This window comes from Diadema antillarum, unplaced genomic scaffold (assembly GCF_040938485.1).
Source record: "Diadema antillarum isolate AM-2024a unplaced genomic scaffold, OU_Dant_1.0 scf00000054, whole genome shotgun sequence".
NCBI lineage: Eukaryota > Metazoa > Echinodermata > Echinoidea > Diadematoida > Diadematidae > Diadema > Diadema antillarum.
In genome coordinates, this window is record NW_027270943.1 from 1,635,000 (window position 1) to 1,643,650 (window position 8,651).

The 8,651-nt window shown below is 37.6% G+C and overlaps 1 protein-coding gene across 1 annotated transcript in view; it reads right to left on the bottom strand.

The window, feature by feature from the left end:
- Positions 1-8,617, bottom strand: part of LOC139715754 (receptor-type tyrosine-protein phosphatase epsilon-like) — a 49,106-nt gene extending 40,489 nt beyond the window's left edge. The window contains exon 1 of the mRNA XM_071627304.1: positions 8,517-8,617. The gene's annotated coding sequence lies outside the window, so the exon portion shown is untranslated. The remainder of the gene's footprint in view (positions 1-8,516) is intronic.
- Positions 8,618-8,651: the final 34 nt, after the last annotated feature.

The following is an 8,651-nucleotide window of genomic DNA, read 5'->3' on the forward strand; positions in this document are numbered from 1 at the left end:
GAGTGGTGCGACAAAATAATACTCGGAATTTTTAGACCTGCCGCCCGCATATGCAGATCGGGTCCGCCGTGCACAAGTATATCAGATTTCGCGTTATTCACACACTGCGTTTTCCTTTTCCCACTAAAGCCGCGGCCCTGGTTAGGGTTTGCAAGCCTTGAAGATATCGAAAACAAACATATCTCATATGGTAAACAGTTGGTATCAGGATGAGCAACCTCGCGCTGCAAAAAGTCCGGTGTTTGATATGAAACACCGAGCTGGTGTTAAATTTTCGGTGCTCATTTGTGGTGTTAGATCAACACCTCAGGGTGTCACTTCAAAATATAAAATTGTTTTTTGAATAGTATCTTAGTTAGGCCACCCCTACTGTTTTTCTTGTTGATTTTGAACTTCAACAAGACGATCAAGAATTTTCCGATAAAGTACTTGATTTTAAAAAAAAAAATGGGAACACATTTACACCACAGTAAAACCAGTTGGTGTGGTCTCCTATTGAAGCTGGGCGGGTGTTATACCATTGACATTAACACCAGCCATTTCAAATCAACACCATGCGGTGTCATTGTTGAATTAACACCAGCGCAGTGTTAAAAATATCACCAGCGGCAGTGTCAAATTAACACCACGAAGTGCCAGATGAACACTTTCCAACACCATCACAACATACTTTCTACACCTGTGGGTATGGTCCTCTATTGACACTTGATCGGTGTTAGATTTAACACCCGTGGTGTGAAATCGAACACCGATGTTTTTGCAGTGCATGGATTAAGCAACCTCATGGCTCTAAAAGAAGAAGTGAGAGAGAACGTTAGACCTGTTTATTTAAAGACTGAATGTTGTTTATATTCTTTGGGAATTTAAGCGACAAACCACCTACTATCGAGATGAAAATAACTTGTGCATGTTTGTTCACAAGAGTTTCATTTCATTATGATGATTTTGGTTGTTGACTTTGTAGTCCTTCCCCACCCCTCGGAGTAAAAAAAAAAACCAACAACAACAGTAATTATTGTCAGGTTATTACAACAAACAATGATGGAGGATACAACCTTTTTTTTTTTTCATTTTATGTCACAAAATGTCATATAGTGAAGACTGATTGTTCAAAACGGAATTCGTTAGACGATGACATCAATGCCGTGACAACTTGTTGCCCTTGGTCATTATAATTATATGTCATATAGTTTATGTCTGGCTATGATAAAACCCCTTACCTGTCTGGTCGCTGTCTGGTTTACCTGATGAATACGTAATAAGTACTCAATCACGCTCAATAAGCACTTAATGCATATCTAATACAAACTTAGTGTATAAACAACCATTTCATAACATGGGGCTAAATTTCACTTCATTTATAGGGGATTCGTTGTTTTTTAACCCTAAAACGGCGTGGGGAGGGGAGGGAGTTGAATCAATCCGCCGCGCGAAATGGTCGGATCACGCCGCTCGCTGGAGGGGGGGGGGGGGGGGGGGGGGGGGGGGAGGCGGGACGGTGATTCAACCCTCCCCCGGCCACAGAACAGAAAGAAAAAAAGTTAAGTCTGAAAATAAAAGCAGCGGGAAGGACGTTTAGACCATGCTTCCTCTAAAATGCAGCAATATAAAGATTTCTTCTATGTTTGATTTGATGTGATTTGATTTGATTTTCAAATTTTAATAATAACTAGAGAAGCACTCTGAGAGCGCAGACCTCCACCAAGCATGCAGCTCATTTCCACCACTGATCTTGTTCTTCCATAGAGATATCAGTGATTTCCACCCATACGTACTTATAGCATTGTGTGCTGACAGTAATGACAGTAATTTATTCTAATGTCACCACATTAGGGTATTGGAGAACGCAATTTCAACATATCAACATGAAACATATTTACACTTTGATGCATATTTTTAACACTTATTTACACTATTACACTATTACACACATTGACCATTGACACTTAATCCAGTATGAAACTTATTACCGTATGATGAAACATATTTACGCTGAAGTATAAAAACATATTTACACATAGAGGAAAAAATATGTGTATTAAAGATCAATTCTTAAAGCCTTATAGATAAGAAATAATGTGAAATTATTTGGCATATTAATACATCTAAAGGTGAACTTTAATAGTAATACAGTGATGCGCAACAAGGCACCAGCATGCAGCCACAGGATACAAAAATTAACAAAAATTGTAAAATTTTGTACATCATATATACGACAAAGTAGTAAAAAAAACAACAACAATTGCTTGATGATTAGTCAAGCTATTTCAATTAATTACATGAGTATAGAAGATTGAAAGCGAAGCATTATGGTATTGCAATATTTAGCCAGATTTAAAAGTGTGCCTAAGTTGGTTGTGTTAAATGATGATTAAAGTCGCCCGATTTCCCAATATAGAAATCTTTTGTTACGTCATAAACTTCCACCTACGCGCAGCCTGAACTCACAAGTTCATTGACCCTACCTGCCAAAATATTCAAAAATCCATCATAAATTCAAAAAAAAAAATAAAAATCGGATCAATACCACATTTTTTTTCATCTGTCACTTGTATCATTCTAAACCTTTCCTGCAAGTTTCATCCAAATCCGCTAACTACTTTTTGAGTTATTTTGCACACGGACAAACAAACAAACAGTCAAACAAACAAACCAACGGTAACGAAAACATAACCTCCTCCCCTGGCGGAGGCATAAACTTATAATGCAAACAGTGAAACAGAATATGATACGAGCATTGCATTAGCTGACGTAGACTCGCCTCTGACAAGAATATCAAAGTGAAACAGTATTCTATACAGCAGCTCGCGTTGCTGCACTTACACACTATCATGATGTACTATAGCAAACGGTGGTAAAATAACCAATCATGTATCTTCAGTGCTAATTTCCCGACATGAATGACGAGTATATAATTTCATGTTACATTCCCACGTCGTTGTTTCCATTGTCTGTGTGATACTGCCTGCAAACATAATAGCCCTCTAATTACACGACCTTCCTGTGAGAATTGCTTCGCTTGTTAGGACTGGAAAGTTTGCAAAGTCTCAAGTTCTTGCCGTATGAACTTTCAAAATTCAATGGAAATGCTGCATCTTGAATCCTTCAACAAAATGGGTGTCATCGAGAGTAAAACGAGTAATATGATCAGTATTCTCATAGCTTGGAAAACGATAATTGCGCAGATAATTGCAAGATAATGAGTCATATCGTATTGCAGAGACACAATGAGCTAAAAGCCCGTGTCATCCACCACCTCTTTAAAGTTCGTTTTGATCACGAGTTTGCTTGCTGATGGCAAATAGCATTCACGTCAGAGTATAACCTAGGTCTCATACAATGTCATGATGATAATAGTATGGCCTAATCTTATTCCACAGAGAGGTTTGCTAATGGTTTAGAATACTAAGGAAAATACAAGAGAATCCGCAAAAATACGTAGAAGATCAAATGGATTTCAGGATTGGTATTCAGGTAAACCAGCTGATATTACTTCAACTCTTTCATTTTCCAGGATTTCTTTTTCCCTCAAAAGTCCTTGCATTGGTTGTAAAAGGCTGTAAGCATTTGGTAAGGTTGTGCAAGTATTCCATATATCTCTAAAGGATAACAAAGTTAATGACAAAGTAAACATCAAGTAAAAAGAAAAAAATAATAATTTAACAACTTGTTTTCACTATTAAAAAGAAAATCAAAAAGATACCCAAATGCATAAACATCAAAGGTGCTTAATCACAAACGAACTCAAATAATACAATGTATATTAGTTTAAGGAGTGAGAAATTGCTATTCCACGCAATATAAAGTTGGTAGCGCATTTCCATTCATTATTGTAATTTCAACATTTAGAATGTATACGTTGGTTATGATAAAAAGTGTGTCATCTCATATTAAGTCATTCCATCTTGATGTTAACTTTTTTATTTTCGTGAGAGATGGCAAATTGTTCCAATATCCGTTAGCTCTGCTTAGAAAGTTTGTCTGATACGTGTTCTTAATACTACTGTATACGCCTGTTTTATCATTAGGTAAGAGTAACAGACGAAGTGGATAGGGTTATTTGCTGTTCTTGGATGTTTAAAGGGTGTGTACAGTTCTGGTCGAGGTGAGGATTTAGCTTTTAACATTTTGCGAGATATTCAGAAACCACTCTATGAGATGTCAATGAGGATGCAATTCTAAAGGGTATCAAAAGTTTATTTGATGAAAATTGGTTTTGAACAGTGACTGAGATATCCAAAAACAAGGTGAAACAAGGAGATCCTAATAAAGTTGTGGCCTGTCGCCTTTTATTATTATCACTTTTTTGGATATCTCAGCCATTTCAAAACTAATTTTCATCAAATAAACGTTGAATCCTTCTTAAAATTACATTCTCTTTCATATTTCATAAGAGGGTTCTCATTATCTCACCTAGGAATTTTCAAGACATGACTCCCCACCTCAACCAGTAAAGTGCAGTTTTCTTCTTCTTTTGTCTGTCTTCCAGCGAGGCCAGTATGTAATGTAGGCCTATAGGGGAAAGATCGCTTCGTATAACCAACCCTCATTGCCGAGTCTGGGACTGGCGTTGTGTACGGGCCAGAGGCAGAGAGGGGCGTCGCGTGTTCGAGGGACTGGCCTTCTGAAAAACTTGCGCAGATGGGTGCATTCAATATGCTTTGAGGCCATAGTGCTTCTGCTTGCGGTAAAAAGATGAAACAAGGAAAAAGATGAACACGGCTGCTGGTGTGCTTAACATGATGTCAACTTGGCTGTCTCATATCTGATCTGCCTGTACATGTGAGTAGACGCCGGTACAGTGTCGAACAGTGAGACGGTCTCCTTCTGGAATTACAGGCGCTGGGGCCTGGATACTTTCTTTCAAAAACATTAATATATATGAAGTGGTTATTGTTGTCTCACCACTTACCATTTTGGTTTGCTATTTTTGTTTGTAGACCCTCTCTCTTCTATATGCTTTGAATAGCCGTGGAATGGGATGATTCCGTAAAATTGCGGGCCGCGTCTCAACTCAGCGTAAAGTATTTACAGATTCACGGTAACACGTTGTATGTGTGCTGACGCAGTCTTTTGTGATGTCAGTATCGTCACTTTCGGCAGAAACACCACATTCAGGATCCATGGTGGCTCTGATCGGTTATACTACTCTCAACATGCTGGAGCGCTCAAGAGATATGTAAACCTCTAGTCTTCATCGTTCGAGATGTCCATGTCAATCAGCTTAATGATAGTTACCTGTCGTGTTGTTTGACTGTGTGACTATAGACCTTGTAGACTGTGCGCACTTGTACTTTAACAGTACAGCACCTTCGGTATTATTACTTCCCCAATTTACAGCTATTTTGAATCGTATAGAGTTAAAACGGGAGAAGTCGAATTTAATTACGTCATGTCAATTCTGTGAGTTTTCTCCGTTTACGCTACATTCCTTCATTCCACCTTTGGCTAAGCTGTATGGCCACATTTTTTCTGTTTTTGTTTTGTTTTGTTTTGTTCTGTTTGTTTGCTTGTTTGTTTGTTTTTGTTGTTGTTTGTTTGTTTGTTTGTTTGGTTGTTGTTTTTTTTTTTTTTTTTTTTTTTGGTTTTGGTTTTGGTTTTGGCAGTGCGCACGTTTGCGTCCTACCATGTGTGTGCTCTGTCCAGTGATTATTCTGGTAAAATCGATTAACTTGATCCCTTAGTGGATTGTGTCATAAGTTTTCACTCTTTGATTAGATTAGCGGACTTCTTTGTTCCCTTTGGACTGTTGCCTATTTAAATCATACCACCGAAAGGGATTCCTTAGATTTTATGCCCTTCATTGTCACATTGAACTGGTGATGAACTACCCACTTTTCAACAAGTCTGAAACTACTTCTATTGTGATGACATTCTTTTTCTCTAATAACGAAGTCTCAGGTCTGCTGGAAGTCATACATCAGGATATACTCTCATACCTTTTCAGACGATTTTCACTTTTATGTTTGCAGAGAAAACACATGACGATCCCCTTATAATGTCTCACTCTCGGATCGTGTGTACGAGGGTGTTTTCAAAACTATTGAGATATGTGATTTATCATTTTGAAGTAGACCTCCAACAAGGAAGTAACAAAACAATCGGTAAGGACTTGATTACAAGGACGAGTTCATCACATCAACCAACAGCCTATATTATTAAAATGAAAGTTTTCTTTCTTAAATCTCTTACCATGCTTCTTCTCGCGATATAGATAAAACTTTGACGAACTGCAGTGGCATGCACCCTCATTAGAATTTGGATGATACTAGTATTTAGTTATATAGATATTGCGTTTTGAGTGATCCACATTTTACAAGTCCTGCTTTTCAGTGGACCATTCTTTTTCCATAGATCGCCATTCTGTTAATCTTGCAAAGTTCGTATTGCTGTTCTTGGCTATTCAACTTAACAATATTGTACATATATATTTATGATTACTTTACTATTCACACAGCATCACATATTTGGACAATCTTAATTTGTGTAAGGAATTTGCTTTGTAATTTGTTTCATTTTCTGTTGGATGGAAATAAATGATAATTGAAAAATTGAAAAAAGGACAGTGAAGTATGAGCATGGTATCCACATTTTTACAACATGAAGACAAATATTTGGGTCGAATTCTACCTGATTGCATGATATTTCATGGCCTCTTGTAGACTTTAATCACCTTGAAGGGAGTAATAGAAATACAGGGTATGCAACTTCCATGATAGATATAATGGATTAAAATGTAAAGTGTTGCCATTTTAGGGATACGCAAAGTATAGCCCCTTGTTGAAAAGGGTGCACGTCAGGATCTATATAGACACCCACGAGTCATACACGTCCACGGGTCATTCAAACCATGAGTCATACAACCCACTTGTAATGTTCAGGAGTTCAACATCAAGTAATAGAGGCCTACGAGCTATACAGTCCAAGAGTTAGACACTAGGTCTGGTTTGTCCATTATCTATAGTTCGTGGGCCTATTTCATACTTGAGTTTCTAGCTCTGGGACCAATTTTACTAGGTGTCCAGCTCGCTGGCTGTGTGACTCGAGGGTGTATGACTCATGGACCTTCAACGTCTAGCTCTTTGGTTGTATGACTCGACTGTGTCCACCTTGTATAGGATGACCCCGTCAAAAATAAGAGTCCTGATATGTTTCTCTACGTTTACTTATCCGCCAAAACAGGATACTCCATAGTAACAACATTCGTCATAACATGCCTACTTTGCGGTAGACAATGCTTTACAATAATATCGGTCATTCCTGCGCAAAATAGAAATAAAAGACAAAAGAAAATGCACCACAAGCATATAAAGTATTGTTCTGTGTCAAATTTTCGGTAGCTATTTTGAAACTAGGTCTTGAAATTAGGTGAGGAGAGTAGCATATGACCCCATTTCATCCATTATAATACCATGCAATATGAACATCCAGTAAAAGTTTATGTCGGATAAATTGATGAGATGAGTGCGTGTTGGGTGTTACACAAGAAAACCCTTAGAAGTCAATGGCACTTGGATACATTAATAACCAAATAACAAATCTAGCTCCTCATAGGCCCATTTCAAAGAAGGTACTTGAAACTAAAGCTGTTGAGAAAACAGAAAATTATCAAAATATTTGAATTAATTCTAATGATATCTTCAATTTTAATTGTTCTCCGATTGATGATGACACTGTTAAAAATGAAAATGGTGTTTATCTGTTTTTGTATTCAAATTCTTCTTGCCTGTAGTGTCATTCCATACGATCTGGAAATATATGGACTTTTTTTTTTCTTTTCTAATCAGACATTTAGACCAAAATACATGTTGGTTCAGTTTTCTCGTTATAGTTAGTACTCAGTTAATAGACTTCTAGAGCAGTTCAAGCATCAATTCAATTTTTCGGCCGCATGCAAGATTATGGACAATAGAAACGCCACGGGACACCACAATAAGCCTGCCAGCGAGCTGCGTTTCTGACAATGATGTGATATATGGTTTTTAAAAAAAAGTACACATATTCCTAATAATATTCATTCCCCATTTAGGACATACTGCAGCAGTGACGATGGAAACTGTTAGAGTCCACTTGTAATTAGTTTCTCCCAAATATATGAAATCAAAACAGGCATTACAAGTTTAGGTAGCAACTGATCTGCATGCTTTAATGCCAATACAAAATTAGCAAAGCTCATGTTCCTTATAAGATTAACAAAACAAAAAATACACACGGCTTGCTCACAAGTCTGGAGTAAAAAAAAAAAAAAGCTGAGGTTAGCGACAAGGTGAATATAGATCTAGTCTTAGTGACTATGTAATCGCTCGATGTTTTTAGGTTCCTACTCTGTGCTCCGTTCATGTACTGACATATACAATACAATGTATTAATGAAAAAGTTGTTATCATTTCCACACCCACCACCTGCACATAAAACATATCCATGTACACATTAACACACTTATACACACACACGCACACGCAAACACACCCACGCACAACGACATGCTTGCTCATATTATATGCCGATATACTCACGCGACAATGACTCCACGGATCAACCACCGAGTCTATGTTGATCACTGATTTTTCGCCTACGTCCTGCTACCGTCAGATTGACCGTCAAAGAAGTCACAATAACTGAGGCTGTGACTATTTATCCTTCCGTATACC